Raw genomic sequence first — 17,340 nt, forward strand, 5'->3', positions numbered from 1 at the left:
GATGAGAAGCAGACCTAACCCGCAGAGAGGTCCTACCCTTGCACTGGCCCACGTTCTTCATGCCGCACCAAGAGGTGGAACCCTTTTTCCTCTTTCTGACTGTGCTGAGGCTAACCCTGTGTGCTTATGTAAATACTGCCTTAGGACAAATTCTTAGAACCTGGGTCAAAGCGTATGTACATTTAAAACTCTGAGGATGGTGACTCTGACGGCAACACACACACATTTGTTTCTTTCTTGTCCAGCTAACTCAGACCCAATTCTTAAACCCACTGTAGCCATTGGTGTTCCTTTTGTCATACTTTTTAGGCAACTGCAGACCTTTGGACTACTTCAGTAGCTAGTCTTACAGGAAAAGAATATATATGTCTGAGAAAATCTGCCAGCAGAGTGAAGGAATTGTCTTCAAAGCATTTATCCGTGTATTCATTATTATCTCTGGAAAGAATGCTTGGTTTTTGTAATTTTATCGGATCCCAAAGTCTCAGAACCCTCAGGTTTGCTATATAGCTACTTAAGGGAAGCTAGCAAGTGCTATTTATTTACTGAAGGAAAATTAAAGTGCACTGAAGCATGTGCTTTGGGGTAAAAGTTACCTAAGATTGACGTGGACTCCGCAAAAAGGTTCAAACAGAAGAAGACGGAAGCTGGTCAAACACTGAGCACTGCATCTATCTATAATCAAGGACACTGACACCGCTGGAGAACGGAGAATAAGCTAAATGAACATTTTTACACCTCACTCAGGCTATTAACCTCTTGGAGTAGCCTCCTGTCACTGATTGGAACATCAAATTTACTTTCCAAAATTGATTCAGGGTTTTTTTTTATGTATATAGTTATTTTGACAATTTTGTGTAGAGAATGGAAATTACCTGGACTATTTTGTATTTTCTTTCCTCTTAAAGAGAAACAATTTTATTGAGGTGTAATTGACGTACAATAAATAAATCACATGTACAAAAGTGTACAATTTGATGATTTTTCACATTTGGATACACCCATGAACTCATCACAATGTTTCATAGTGTTTTGCCACTAGGTTGGGCTTAGGTATGGCAGTACAAGTACGAAGGAACTTAGGGAAAGACTAGCTTTCTGTTTGAAAAAATTTTAAAGCACCCTCCCAAACCCCAAATATAAAAAATATTAAAAATCCAGAAAAGTTGGTCAAGGAAAGTAAAAGTCACCCAGAAGGTCATCCAGAGACTACCATGGTGAACTCCTCTGTGAACAGCCTTTTAGCTACAGTTTTACACAGATAAGCTCATACACACATAAGCTTGCTGTGACTGCACTTTGCCACTCAGCAGTATGTCACAAGACAATAAATATAAATTACATGATCAGTTCAATGATTGCATTTTTAACGATTTGTGCATTGTTCCTGAGTTTTCCTCTCATGCTGAGGCTAACCCTGTGTGCTTATGTAAATACTAACTTAGAACAAATTCTTAGAACCTGGGTCAAAGTGTACATACATTTAAAACTCTGAGGATATTGTCAGTCCTCCAACAGTGAATCAGAAGGCCCATTTCTCCATTTGCTTATTTGCTTGTTAACACTGGATCCCATCAAATCTTTTTTTTTTTTGGTCGCACTGCACAGCTTGCGGGATCTTAGTTCCCCCACCAGGGATTGAACTGGGCCCTCGGCAGTGAAAGCGCAGAGTCCTAGCCACTGGACAGCAAGGGAATTCCCAAGATCCCATTAAATCTTTTCCATCTGTTAACTTTTGGTAATGAAGGCGTCGCCTAAGGCAATCTATGGTCTTTCAGGTGGGTGTTCCTGGATGGGAGTTTTTGTCTCTGGTCCCTGCCATGTTGTTGGGCATGCAGTGCGCTCTGCTGAAGGCAGAAGGCATTTCTGTTCCCTTTCTGTGCTTTTCTGTGGTTAATTGGGATCACTGGAGCCAGTGCCTCAGCCATTTAATAAAAGTGTATTAAATGTATAGCTGATTCACTTTGTTGTACAGCAGAAACTAACATGCCATTGTAAAGCAATTATACTCCAATAAAGATGTTAAAAAAAAAAAGTGTATTAAGTTTCCCAACAATAGATGTTGTAGAAGGGATTATTGCTGTTGTAGTTTGTTCTCTGTTACTGTACCCAACAGGATTTCTATCCAAAATGAAGCCAGTGCAATTGAATAAGGAAAAGGAGGCCTTCTGTTTAAATGTGTGACTGTCAAAGAAAAAAAATTTGAAAAGAAAATGTAAATGAGGGGTCCTTAAGGAAAAACACAGAGAGAGCAGAATTTTTCTTGTTCTTTTGAAAAATAAAGGACTCTTATTTTCGAGGAAATATGGTGATAAAAGGCATGACTATTCATATTCTTCTAAAATCGTAGCTCACTGCTCTGAGGAATGATGGATTTTAATTCCAGGTACACAGTGGCCCTTGACAATGATTTCCATTTCTGTATTGGCACTAGCCCTCTGGAAAAATGTGTCAATTGTTTTAGGGATTAGTTTCTGAGTTACTGATGCAATAACTTTTGTCTGAAATTCTCTGGCCTCCCATCGTTTCCTGCTGCAACTTTAATAACTTTCAGAGTAGTTGCCAAACATGATTTTATAACCAGGGAAGTTGGGACTGAAAAAGGGCACGCTTAGACCTAGGCTCAGATTTGTGTAAGAGACAGCAAAAACCCTGTGAAAAAAAACCCAAGCTCTCTTTTCTCTCTGCCTCCATTTTCTTTGTTGACATCCCAGTGGTCATGAAACTTGCTCATTAGGGTCCTGTTTTCCTCTTTGGCTGGTGGCAACTCTACTTCTGCTTGCAAAGGGGAAGGTTATGTTCTAACCTAAAGCCTCCTAGAGACAAAAGTGCAGCTGTACCCATGTGCTGGGGATTTGTGGCCATCTCAGCATTGGTGCTTTAGTCAATCAGTATGACAGTGAGGGGAGGCCATCTGGACTTTGGGAAGCCAAAGGCACAGTGTGGATGGCCTGTCACCATCCTTTATCTTCCAGTTGTCTCTCTAGAGCTCTCCACTTCCAGTTCTGGCTCTGCTCACCATTTGCCTGATGACTTTGAACAAGGTAGTTTACTCTGAATGCCTGAAACTTGGGCTGTTTTCTGATCGAATTGTATTCTCAACCAGAGAAAGTGTTTCCCCAATGTTTCATTATTTAAAGGGGAAAGAAAAGAATGTATTCCTAAGCCCATCTGAAAACCCCAATCAATTTCCCCAAATATCACTAAAGTATCTTTTCCACCTATTTAAAAATCCACTAAGGAATTCTAAATAATATAGAGCATTTAAACACAGCTATCTAAGTGTCTGATACTTAATGCACTCCTTAGTGTGTCTGCACAGTGCTAGCGTGTAAAGCAAACCTGATACAGCTATGACGGCTGCACGCTTACTAAGGCCTGCAAACAACTCATGATTTCACTGGTCTGTGCAGGCAAATTCATTGTAGCAGACTATTTAGATAGTAAATTTGCGGTAAAAATTTCTGCAAATCATTATAGCAATTATTCATTTAAGTCAGATAGTAAGAAACCCTGTACTCCCTGAATGACTACCCGACTCTCACTACACCCAACTCCCCCAAAAAACTGACTTTAAAAGAGAGCTCATGAATAATACTCTACTTAATATTAAGACTTCTGTTTCAATTCTACAGAACCAAACTATGTAAATAAGAAACCTAATGGACTCCACCCGGTTTCGAATTCCATCAAGCATCCATTCCAATTCTACTCACTTACAAAGCGTTCTGGGTGAAGAAATGAGCTTGGCACTCTGAGCGTCGCAAACAAAACAAGCCACGGTCCCAGCCCTAAAGGAAGACCTTTTCAATTTGGTGTGGCAGAAAGACATGAATAACCATAATATGAGGACATGTTTGATATAAGCCCTAGCATAGAAGGAGGAGACAATAATCATGGTAATAAAGATAAATTAATGCCTCATCAAGAAGATCACATTCCAATATGGGTCTTGAGAGATACGTCAGGTTTCTTCCAGCGAATACTGGAGGTATGATCAGAAAGAACTGAAGGCTGCATTACGGATGGATAAAAAGAAAAAAAAAAAAACTTAAAGAAAGACAGGGTCAGAGAAGGATGAGTAGCTTGGCTGGAATAAAATGGATTTTGGGGGGACACAGGAGAAGTAACCTGGATAGATGGGCCACAGTGAAATCTTAGAGGGTAACGGTGCCGGCAAAGGAACCGGAGCTCTTCAGTAAGGAATGAGCCTCTGATGGGCTTTGGAAAGGAGGACTGGCATGAACAGTCACAGGTGAATAACATTACCCCGACACCAAAGTTTAGAAGGAACCAGAGGAGGAGAGACTGGAAGCAGAGGCCAGGAGTGAGGGCCAGAACCATGACAGCAGACACTGGGTTGGGGGGTGGGGGAGAGAGACTCTGTGAAGTCAACCCACAGAGTAATTTCTTATTTTCAGTTATATTTTTCAGTCCTAAAGTATCCATTTGAGTCTTTCCTTTTATTTGAAAATTTTGAGATAACTGGAAATTCATATGCAGTTGTAAAAAACAGTATCGGGAGATCTCTTGTACACTTTACCCAGTTTTCCCCAAAGGTGACATTTTACAAAACTATAGCATAAAAGCACAACCAGGATACCGACATTGCTACAATCCACCAATCTTAGATTACCTCAGTTTTACTTGTACTCGTGTGTGTGTACGTGTGTATATGAATTATCGGTTCTTTTTTTATACCTTCATGTCTCTGCTGAATTATTCCATTTGTCTCAAGAGGGTTCACCCTTAATACTTAGAGGGTTATAATATATTCTTTAAAATCTTTATCTGATAAACGTCTGTATAATCTCAGGGTTGGCATCTTTTGATCGTCTTTTTCCTTGAGAGTTGGTGAGATTTTCCTGGTTTTTCATATTTGGAGCAATTCTGGACTGTATCCTGTACAGTATGAACACTATTTTACAGGACTTGGGTCTTGCTTAACTTCTATGGAGAGTGCTGACTGTTTTGCTCTGTTCTGTTTTAGCAGGCGTTCGACAGCTAGCAGGCGGTAGTTTCAGGATGGCAGTTCCTACCCATCTTCTGTGACTGTGGCTCCAATGTCAGTTCAGTTGCCACAGCCTATTTGGGATCTGTCTCGTGTGCTGTGCCACCCAGTAGTCAGTCTGAGACCTGGGCAGTGGTCTGTGCAGACCGAAGCCCGTGGTCAGATGCATGCACACACAACCTGGCAGTAAGACCGCCATTCTGAGATCACTTTCTTGAGCTCCTTCCTCACCACGGTCTCCTTGACACTTTCCTGCTCCCAGAGGCACTCCTTCCTGATACTCTGGGTAGAATGCCTAGGCTTTAATTTCCCTGCTCTGTCATATACCCTTTTTGTTTGTTTATTTGTTTTATTTATTTTTATTTTTGGCTGCGTTGGGTCTTTGTTGCTGCACGTGGGCTTTCTCTAGTTGCGGCGAGCGGGGGCTACTCTTCGTTGCGGTGTGCAGGCTTCTCACTGTTGTGGCTTCTCTTGTTGTGCAGCACGGGCTCTAGGCACATGGGCTTCAGTAGTTGTGGCATGCGGGCTCAGTAGCTGTGGCTTAGTTGCTTAGTTGCTCCGTGGCATGTGGGATCTCCCCCAACCAGGGCTCAAACCCGTGTCTCCTGCATCGGCAGGCGGATTCTTAACCACTGTGCCACCAGGGGAGCCCCTGTCATATAACCTTTTGAGATTGACTCTGCCTATGGGGCCAAGCAGTAAGAAAAAAGAAGAAAAACTAATGGGGATTCCATCCCTGTTCTTGGGACCACAGTTTCTCTGGCCAGAAACAAGGGTTCCCCTCCCTTGGGGTTTTAGGTGTGTGGCCATCCCCTGCTGCTATTACAACATGCAGGACTGCCTAGGGACTGCGGTGGGAAAGAACCAAAGACGTAAAAAAGAGCAATCAAAAAAGAAAACAGGGACTTCCTCCACTTTCTGTCTAGCAGGAGACCCCTTTCCTGCTCCTCAGACCACAAACAGAGGGCTTCTCTTTGAGCTGTCTTTCCGTATCTGCTGTGTACTTCTGGGTTTCAAGTTAAAAGGATACCATTTACAAGAGCATCAAAAAGTCTAAAGTACCTAGGAATAGACCTAACAAAACAAGTACAAAATATCTGTAGAGAAAATCATAAAATTTTGAGATATTTTTAAAGGACCCAATTAAATAAAGCAATATCCCAAGCTTACGATTAAAAGATTGAATACTGTGAAGATGTCAGTTCCCGAACTGATTTAAGGTTTAAATGTAACACCAACTAAAACTTCAATGGATATTTTTTATTCTTTGACACTAAAAATAACATTAACATAATTTGTTAATTTACCTGTCTAGAAGTTAACTTTCTATTAAGGAGCAAAAAAAACTTTAATTTTGTGACAAGCACTTTTTTTGAGATATAATTCCAGTTTGTACTTGCAAAATAATAGTTTCTTGCCCTGGAGATATATTTATCACCTTATTTATTTTCCTTTTTATTTTTCTAATTGAAGTGTAGTTGACATAAATATTAGCTTCAGCTGTACTATGTACAACATAGTGATTCGACATTTATATACATTATGAATTGATCACCACAATAAGTCTAGTTACCTCTGTCACTACAAAGTTATTACAACATTACCGACCATGTTCCCTATGCTGTAGGTTCCATCTCCGTGACTTATTTCTTAACTGCAAGTTTGTGCCTCTTAATCCCCTTCACCTACTTCGCCCAGCCCCCCATCCCTCTCTCAACAGATTTTTTTTTAAAGAAACTTAACAACTTATTCTAAAATTTATAAGGAAGTTTGATGTATAAGGGCCAAACAGGACACTGTTCAAGAAAAAGATAGGAGGCTTTCCTCTAGATATCAAGATTTATTTTTTATAAAAACTATAGGGCTTCCCTGGTGGCGCAGTGGTTGAGAGTCCGCCTGCCGATGCAGGGGACACAGGTTTTTGCCCCAGTCTGGGAAGATCCCACATGCCGCGGAGCGGCTGGGCCTGTGAGCCATGGCCGTTGAGCCTGCGCGTCCGGAGCCTGTGCTCCGCAACGGGAGAGGCCACAGCAGTGAGAGGCCCACGTACCACAAAAAAAAAAAGAAAAGGAAAAAATAAATTAAAAAACTATAGTAATTATGAAGTTCAGTACTAACACAGGGATATTCAAATAGGCCAGTGGAACAGAGCAGAAAGGCCAACCAAATTTGTAGACAAAATCCTTTAGTCGTGGGAGCGTGGCTTTCTGCTTCAGTTATTGATGAGTCAGCAAGTATTTATTAAGCACTTATTCTGTGCTATGTGCTACAGTGAATACGAAAGTACAGAATGCTCTCACAATCCATTTAAAGTTGAAGATTTTTCTAACAGAATAGACGATCTGCCCAAATAAAGCAATCAGAGGACAAAACCCAAGATAACAAATAGCAACAGGCTGGTACGGATTAGAGTGTATACGAAATTAGAGAATGAGGAGATGGAAGTGAGCTGGGTCATCACGGAGGTTTTCATGGAGAAACAGGATGTGAGTAAGGAGGTAAAGAACGCCTCAAACCTCAGGCAGAAGTCAAATACTGCCCAGAGAGATAGGGAAATTATGATGGGAAGAGTGAGAACCATGTACACAAAAGACAGTGAGACGTGACAAACCACAGCTCAACTGCGAAGCAGTAAGACTCCATCAGAGAAAGGTCTCTGACGGCCCCCTCCTGCCTGCCTCTCCTGTTCTCCCCTCAGCCTCCTTCCTATGCCCGCAAAGACCCACGTGGCCTGGAGGGGGTTTGTAGGACAGGGTACTGGCCGGGGAGCTCAGCAGGCTCCCAGGGCCCCAGTGGGCCAGGCGATCGCCCTCCGCTCCTCTCCCGCTCTTCCCGGGGAGTCCCTCCCGCCTGCCTCTCCTGATCTCTCCAGCCTCAGGGGCGCTGATCCTGTCTGGCCTCCACTTCTCCACCCCCCTCAGTCCCCCTACATCCTACTGGTTCACTCTGGGGTTCCTCCCTTCTCCTTGGGTGTCAGGGTTCCTGACCAGCGGCCGCAGGCGCCCTAGTTTTGGGGAGACGCTAACTCCACATATTCCCACGCTGCCATCTTTAGCAATATGAATATTAACAAGAGCAACAATTCCAGTGATAATAATAACAGCACTGATAATGGGATCAACAGCAACAGTTAACATTGACGGCCTACTGTATGCTCTGCTCTTCTTGCTGAATTTTAAACCCAGCGTCATGTGACTCCATAGTCCCTATGAACAACCCCTTAAACTGTCTCTTTTAAGCTTCTTAAGGTTAGAAACCATGTCCTCCTGAGCCTTTGTTTCAACTTCTGGCCCTGGTGAACACGGTTGGGGACCTGAAGCTAAGAGATGTGGTCACTCTCACGTTCTGTAGTGGCTACAACAGCCAAGTCATTCGGGTGGCGACTAACCCCGTGCTGGGAGAGCCAAGCTCATGGGTTAAGTTGAGGATGATGGAAACCACACGAATTAGACAGCCAGCAACGTCTTTTTCACACGGAGCTCAGTCGTGATTATTATTACTACCGAGCATAACACCGTCAAGACTCAGGCCTCACAGCTGACATTACTCCACATGTCCCTTTGCTAAGACTCTCTCTTGACAAGTGGCCGGACGTCCGTGTGAAGATTCATTAGAAATAAGGAATTGGGCCTGTGGGAGCCTGTCTAGATCAATTAAAAAAAAAACAAAAGTCAATTGCACTTCTCTCCCTGATCTTATCCTCAAGGAAAAAAACACACATAACTTTCAAGGTTTTTTAAAAATAGACCTTGTAGTAATTCTGCAGCAAATATAAACCTTTCAGCACTACTTTTTATTGTTTCCATTAAATCAGCCTGCTTTTAAAGCATTTTTATGGGAGAGAGCAGGAGTAAAAACTGCCAGATCAATGTAAATTTTACTGTAGAGTCCTTTGTTGCTAGTGAAGTTTCTGTAATAATAATAACACTTGGCATGTGGTGTGGGGTCTTTTACCCAAGTAGCCCTGGCTTTGTTATTCCTTGTCCTTCAAAATTTCCCAGAAGTTAGATGCATGTGTCCTGGAGAGGATTGGATGTGGATGGAAGCTAGGTTTCAGGTTGATTCAGGATGTGGTTCCCACGAGCCTGTGGTGGAAAAGAGCTGCCCTGAGGCTGAGGGTGGCCTCTGGCTCTGCTGGAGGGGAGCTGTGGGAGCAGAGGGGTGCTGAGACAGGGTTGGGCTCCCTGGGGCCACAGGGGACTCTACTGCGACCTTAGCACTGGCAGCTGGAAAGCAGTTTTGATTTCTAGCAGAGATACCGTATGGGTGACAGGCATCCAGAAGGTGGCCCAGCTTTCCTGAGGCGGGGGCCAAGACAATGTTCCCAGACTGCGTTTCCCCTAATTCTTCTGTCATGCTTTTGAGCAAAGAACAAAATTGAATGGTTTTGGGCTCTTTTTCCTGGCCTCTCTTTAGCTTCTTCTAATTTTACCTCCTCCCTCCCTCCCTCCTTCCCTCCATCTTTCCTTCCTTCTTTCCCTCCTTCTTTCCTTCCCTCCTTCCCTCCCTCCTTCCTTCCTTCCTTCCTCCCTTCCTCCTTCACTCCCTGCCTTCCCTTTTTCTTTCCTTCCTTCAGGAGAAATATATTAATTAAGAGCGGAAACTGTGGAGGCAGACTTCCAGTTTTATAATCTCAATTCTGCCTCTTACTGGCTGTGACCTCTGGCCAGCTACCTACCTAACCTCTCTGTGCCCAGTTCCATCATTAAGAAGTGGGGATAATAATAGAGCCTTGTAGGGGTGTGGTGAAGACCGTGTGGGTTAAGACACGTACAGTGCTTAGCTGACACTCAGTAAGCATCAGCTAATACTGTCATTATTATGCTAGTGTTTCTTTTCTCTCCTACACCCACTACGGCGGATGACCTTACAAGGAATGACTTTACAAGAAGGTGAAACAGGAGACTGACCACGTGTGACAGGATTTCAGGGATTTGGGGAGAGCCTCCCACCCCAGGACACCAAAACTTTTGGGATTCCTTCCAGTCTCCCATGTGGAGCTGAAGAGACAAATGCACAAATGCAGATACCCCAGGGAACATTGTGCCCGGCACTCGATATACATTTCATTTATTTGTGTGTGTGTGTTTATTCATTCCAGAAAGGATTTAAGGCAGCTATCTTACTTTATCTCATTTAATTTTCACAATAAATGCATGAAACAGATATTGTCATCCCTATTTTACAAGAGAGAAAATTGAGGCTCAGAGAACTTATAAACTTGCCCGTGTAGTAAATGGCAAGAGGCTATGTGAACCGAAGACGATTTATCTTCAAAACTGCTGCACTTTCTACTGCATTGCACATGGGTGTAAATTTATGTTAAATGTAAATAGCTAGTTTTACAGAAGAGCTTTCTAGTGCGTTGGGGGCGGCTAGTATTTGAAGAGTAGCAGTGCTCAGAAAAGGCCTTCTCCAAGAAATATTTTGGCTTCTCCCAGTGAGGCCCCAGGCTGCCTTATTCCTTCTCTCCTCTAGTTCCACATCGTCATAACCAGGTTGGAATACATGGGTTTGTGGGAGGGAGGCAGATATCCACCCTGGTCCCTGGCTGAGAGTTTTTTCCTACATTCTCTATACCAGGCCACGAAGAGGCCCTTTAGGGGCGACCTCTGCAGACCTCGCCCCTAAACCACTGGGGGTGGGGTGGAGGGGAGTAGACTGATTATAGCCACGGTTACAAGAAAAAATGTTAGTAGAAGAAATGTTCTTAAATGACCTCCTGGTGACCAATTTGCTTGCTGGATTAGCATAATCTCTACATTGTATTTTCAGTGGAACACACTTGCTCTGAATGTTTAAGGTTACTGAATGTTCAAGGTTACTCTCTAGTGCTCCTACACTTTCCACCCCTATCACTTGAGCTAATTTAGCTATTCCCAATTCTGTTTATGCCAATTGTACTCATTAAGTTGATACAACGTGAGCAAGAAAAATTGGAATTACTTTGTGAAGACTAGTAGAGGTAAGTCACTAAAAATAATTGCTGTTTAACTAGATGTGAATGGGGCAACAGAAAAGATCAAGGGAAAAAAAACCTTAAAAATCCCAAAACCTTCAGATTGGTTCACGAGTGTTCTAAAATTATTTCCATCTTAGAGAAATTGAAACTGAAAATCGTGGCTGTGGTGTCATGGTGTCATGAATGTGACTTACATGGAAAGACAATGCAAAACTCCCAGTCAACAGGGCCACACTGCAAGCAAAGGCCTTGGCCCTAAGGCAAGAGACTGGTGAATTAGCATACGCTTAGAAATTGCAAATTAAAATAAAATGTTTAAGGGTGTAAGTTGATTCTCAAGCAACTATTGGTTTTAAGCTTATTGTCCAAGAACATTTCTTTGCTCTAGTTTGTATTTAAAAATACCTAGAGGGCTTCCCTGGTGGCTCAGTGGTTAACAATCCGCCTGCCAATGCAGGGGACACGGGTTCGAGCCCTGGTCTGGAAAGATCCCACATGCCGTGGAGCAACTAAGCCCGTGCGCCCCAACTACTGAACCTGCGCTCTAGAGCCCGCGAGCCACAACTACTGAGCCCGAGTGCCACAACTACTGAAGCCTGCGCGCCTAGAGCCTGTGCACTGCAATAAGAGAAGCCACCGCAGTGAGAAGCCCGCACACTGCAACGAGGAGTAGCCCCCGCTCACCGCAACTAGAGAAAACCCACGTGCAGCAACAAAGACCCAATGCAGCTAAAATAAATAAATAAATAAGATTAAAAAAAAATACACAGAGGACTCACCAGCGGTTTTCTTTTTTTTAAAGGAGGGAACACTGATTACTTAGGCAAAAAATCAAGTGAGAGAAAACTTCTTTAAGTCAGAAGTAGTGAGCCTGAGAGCGCTGGGGCCCCCTTCGATTTCTCTGAATTTTGGATTAGGTCCCATGCCAGTCACTACCTCCTCCAGCAGCCCATGAGCCTCCCCCGTCGGGGGCTGTGTGGAGGCACCAGCGGGATTCTGGGCCAGGGAAGTGAGAAGGGAGAGAATTTGGTTGGTACCAGCATTCCAGGAATCATTTAAAATTACAGAAGAGAGCACAGGAGGGGATCCCAGAGGGGTTCCCCATTTCACAGACTTTTCAGACAGTCTCTCTGGCAGGGTGGGTGGTGGATTTTCTCTGAGTAGAGGCTCAGGGGATCATTTTGCCCATGGACCTTTTTCTGTATGGAGATTTGGGCACATCACCCACCAGCAGCCAGTGGGAGTCTGGAATCTGTTTTCCTAACTTTCTCTTCCTTCCAATAAAATTTTAGCACCACCTGTTCTTTTCAAATACAATCATTTTTTTCAAGCCAACTCGATGCAGTTAGTTCTTTTGTTTTTGTTTTTTTAAAATACATCCTCCGCAGAGCCAGATAAAGAAAACATTGAAACCTGAAATGTGGCCATTTTCTGGAGGATCCCTCCTTTGGCCCAGTCTGCCTCCAGCTTGAGCCCTGAGTCCTGAGTGGGGCAGGGGTTGGAGCTTTAAACCTGTGTCCCCGCCTCAAGGCCCAGGAATTGAGCCCAGGCAAGCTGTCCTCCTTGCCTGGGCTCAAATGAGAGCCAGTGTCCCATCTCGCTCCCTAGAGAACCAGCCTAAATGCCATTTAATGCGTTAATGTATTGATTCATTCAGTGTGAACTCAAGCCTCTGTGCCAAGCAAAATGCTGATGCCCAAGCCCAGAGGAGGCTCCATTTCAGTCATAAATCTCTGGCCAAGTCAGGCCACGCTGCTGAAACCGTATACGGTAGGGTAGACCTGGCCATAAACTGTGACCCTGTAAGCAAATTCTGGGGCTGGGATAGTGGTCAGCTGGAAGAGGATGGAGGGTCCTGGCCGGGTGGGGTTGGGATAGCCCACAGGTTTGTCACCACTAAAGACGATCCCCCATTTCACACTCTGCTCCTGTATTGCCCCTTTGCTGGGTGGCCATCCAGGGGCATGGGGACAACTGCCAGAGGCACTGATGGACCATATCCCGAGCCCCTGGAACAGAGGGGCTCAGTGGCCCTGCTAGAGCCTAAACTGTACTGTGGCAGGTATAGTAGATGACGTTATTGTGGGGTTGAAAGATGTAAATCTGGCATGAATCTTGGAAATCACCATGTTCAATCCTGTCACGTGGCAGAGAAGGACTGAGGCCTGAACTATTCTCCTCTACTCTGTAGACACAGAAGGCTTCTATTCTATGCATTGTGTCTGGAATAATTTCTTTAAAACTCAAGCATGACCATGCTCTCCATTGCCCCCAAGACCCGCCTCTGGTTCCCCGTATATGGCAGGGCTCTTTCCTGCCCTGTGCATGTGCTCAGCGGGTTCCCTGTACCCAGCATCCCTTTTCTATGTTTTCTCCACTGGGCTGTTTTTCATTGATCAGGGAATCCATCTTCCAGGTTGGACCGAATGACTGGTACAGGGGAGCAAGGGCAAGACGTGCCTGACTCTCCCTGAGACATTTGTAGAAAAGCTTCTTGAAGGAAGTGACATTTGTTATTTTGGGCTGGTCTACTCTGGTCCTAGAAGGGATGTTTAGAAATGGTGGTGTTTTGTGTTGAATTGTGTCGCTCTAAAAAGCTATGTTGAAGTCCTAACTCCCGGTGCCTCCGAATGTGACCTTATTTGGAAATAGAGTCTTTAGAAAGGTAATCAATTTCAAATGAGGTCATCAGGGTGGGCCCTAATCCAATACGACCATGTTCTTATAATAAGGGGATTATAATAAGGGGAAATTTGGACACAGAGACAGGCACACACACGGAGAATGCCACATGAAGATGAAGGCAGAGGTTTGGGGTAATGCATCTACAAGTCAAGGAATTCCAAAGATTGCCAACCAACCACCAGAAACTAGGAGAGAGGTGTGGTGCAGATTCTCCCTCACAGCCCTCAGAAGGAAGCAACCCTGGTGCCACCCTGAGCTTGGACTTCCGGAACTGTGAGACAATTAAGGTTTGTTGTTTAAGCCACCCAGTTTGTTATAGTTTGTTCTTTCTTATGGTAGTCCTAGCAAGCCAATATAGGTGGATAGTTCAAAATCATCCCCACCAGAATGTAAGTTGATATAGCCACTATGGAAAACGGTATGGAGGTTCCTCAAAAAACTAAGAATAGGGGTTTCCCTGGTGGCACAGTGGTTGAGAGTCTGCCTGCCGATGCAGGGGACACGGGTTTGTGCCCCAGTCCGGGAAGATCCCACATGCCGCGGAGCGGCTAGGCCGGTGAGCCACTGCCACTGAGCCTGCACGTCTGGAGCCTGTGCTCCGCAACGGGAGAGGTCACAACAGTGAGAGGCCGGCATACCGCAAAAAAAAAAACAACCCCAAAAAACTAAGAATAGAATTATCATATGATCCAGCAATCCCACTCCTGGGCATATATCCAGACAAAATTCTAATCCAAAATGATATATGCAACCCTGTGTTCATAGCAGCACTACTGACAATAGTCAAGACATGGAAGCAACTTAAATGTCCATCAACAGATGAATGGATAAAGAAGATGTGGTACGTATAGACAATGGAATATTACTCAGCCATAAAAAAGAAATAATGCCATTTGCAGCAATACAGATGGACCTAGAGATTATCCTACTAAGTGAGGTAAGTCAGAAAGCGAAAGACAAATACCATAAGATATCACTTATATGTGGAATCTAGAGTATGACACAAATGAACCTATCTACGAAACAGAAACAGACTCAGGGACATAGAGGACAGACTTGTGGTTGCCAAGGGGGAGGGGGTTGGGGGAGGGATGGACTGGGAGGCTGGGGTTAGCGGATGTAAGCTTTTATATACAGTATGGATAAACAACAAGGACCTACTGTATAGCACAGGGAACTATACTCAGTATTTTATGATAAACAATAACGGAAAAGAAAAAAATATCTCCCCCTGCAAGTGGAGAAACAAACTTTACAATATTTTTACTGACGGTAGATGATGTGTGGCATCACCCCTCTATGTGACAACCCCTGCCACGGGCAGGCAGCCCACAGGCTGCTGGGAAAAGAGTTCATTTCTCGCAGAGGAGCCCCATTTTCCTTGGGGCCAGAAAGAGCGCTGGGCACTTTCCTACACATTTACCTCAGGCTCCCAGATGAGCAATATCACCTTTGCCTCGGGGAGGCCCCACTTTAGAATGATACTAGAAAGTGCTGGCTACTAACCCAGGAGCCACGGGCCCATTAGGTTCGCCTGGGTGATGCTCATACCTTTAAGCCATGCTTGAAGAAACTAATGCAATTTGAACTTCAGGATTCTACTGTGTCAGCCATGTGGGAGCTCTCTAGAACGTAGCAGATGGAACCACTTGAGGGGCCCTGAGGTTGTGCCCATGGTATGTTTAGCCTGGAGCCAATTTCTGGGCTGAAACTTCCACCACCAGTCCTCACACGACAGGAAAGGGTCAGCTCAAAAGAGTGACCTGGAACTTCGCAAGGATGTGCTAGAAGCAGAGCACTTGCGAAGCAGAGCCAGAAAGATGTGGCTGGGGTTAGGGGTGGGCAGGAATCCCTAGGCGTGGGTTAAGCTTTCCTCCCCCCTCTCAATTCATCTTGGACTGTGAATATTTATAATAAGAAAGCCTTGAACACTCAGAATCTTTTGACATTGGCCCTGGCTCTATATACTGGGAACTGCAATTTTCTGGAAAGGGCAGGCTCCCTGTTCCCCCTTCAGGGGTCTATTTAATCAACAAGGGCTTGGGGAACATTCACCTATAAGACAGGAATAGCCCATCTTCCTTTACCTGCCTCCCAAGGGATGTATGCCTCTCAGAGTGCCTTAGAAAGGGCTGCCTGAGTGTCTACTGTATTACAAAGGTCACCATAGCCACCAGTAAGGCTGAAATGCAGTTTTGTTAAAACCAAGGCAAGCAGAGACCTCTAAAGAGTCAAAACAACTGACTCCTGGGGATGAGGTTGTAAGACCCACCCTTTTTGCTCAGGCCTTGTACTGATAGATCATGGAAGCTGGAGCCTATCCAATGGTTTGCATGTTTCTCGTGGAGCCCAGAGGGCAAGCAGAGTCCTCTTCCCCTCCTCAGTCTAAGGCATCCTCAAAGGACAGAGGACTGCACGAGTAGACGGTGACAAAGGCTGGGCAAAGTCCAGCAAAGGAGCTCCTGGCTAGTGTGAGCACTGTGGGTGTTTCCAAAGCTCTGCTGACAGCTTGCAGCAGGTTCAGAGACATCATTCAAAACAGCCCTGAGCCTTTGATTCCAGGGGCTGGTTGCCTCTGCACCGAGCAGGTGGCAGACACTCATCTCTGGCTCTTTATGCTCACAGAGCAGGGGCTGGGTAGCAGGCGCTGCTGTCGGTGGACCCTGAAGGATGTGGAAGGGAATCTGTGTTCTGCTAGCATCTCTGCCTTTGGAAACCTGCCAGTGGTGACATCCAGCAATGATGATAATACTTGCTATATTGTTATTAGATTATTATAACTGTTATAATACTGACTACTCTTGGATAAAAAGGAACTCTACACAGCCATCTCATTTAATCCTCTTAGGGGCTGTGAGAGGTAGGAGTTGGTGCCCCATTGTACAGATGAGGAAACTGAGATTCCAGCAGGCGAATTATCTTGCTCTCGATTTAGTAAGCAACATTTCATAAGCTGAGATTCAAACTCTGGCCTGTCAAACTTGAAGTCCGTGGATGTCTCTCTATGCCTTGGCTTCCCACAGAAACAGGATGTAGCCTGGGCTGCTGTAGGAGATGGGGAGGCTGGCCTCAGACACTCAGAGATCCCACATCTTCAGAGCTGAGAGGTATCCCAGAGACGGCTGAGATAGTTTCTTGAGGGCCCACTGCGTGCAGAGCACAGAACTTACTGCATGTATCAGGAGATCTAGACCAGAGATGGGCTCAGGGTGAAGATGGACCCCCAGGCCAGAATCCTCAGGTTCACAGGGTGAGTGCTTCTTGGGACAGCCATGGGACCACTGCCTCAGCACACTGGCTCCCATCTGAGTGGCTCCATGTTTCTACACACACCCTCTCACCTGATTCTTACAGCCCCCCTGGGGGACAAGAACACAGGTGCTCTTATCCTCTGTCCCACAGCCAGGTAGAGTGGAATAGAGGGTTACAGGGCTTGCTCAGAGGACTAGATAGGAAGTGCCAGGGCTTGGTCTCGTGATTCCCAGGCTGGTGCTCTCTTCTCCATCCCCTGAAGACTCCAGAAACAGGAAGGGCCTCGGCATGTGGGGATTGGCTGCCATGATGTCTGCCTGACATTGGTACATGTGGAGCCTCGCTAATGATGTCTGTTTCTAGAGCCATCCCTTGGCGGGGGCATGAAAAACATGTGTAGGGAGGGGCCTGGGAAAAAGCTGAGTTGGGA

The 17,340-nt window shown here is 45.0% G+C and overlaps 1 protein-coding gene across 1 annotated transcript in view; it reads right to left on the reverse strand.

Moving 5' to 3' along the window:
- Positions 1-17,340, reverse strand: part of ALK (ALK receptor tyrosine kinase) — a 714,463-nt gene that overhangs the window by 173,610 nt on the left and 523,513 nt on the right. The window lies entirely within an intron of this gene.

The sequence above is a fragment of the Neophocaena asiaeorientalis genome, unplaced genomic scaffold (assembly GCF_003031525.2).
Source record: "Neophocaena asiaeorientalis asiaeorientalis breed wild unplaced genomic scaffold, Neophocaena_asiaeorientalis_V1.1 scaffold689, whole genome shotgun sequence".
In the NCBI taxonomy this organism is placed as follows: Eukaryota; Metazoa; Chordata; class Mammalia; order Artiodactyla; family Phocoenidae; genus Neophocaena; species Neophocaena asiaeorientalis.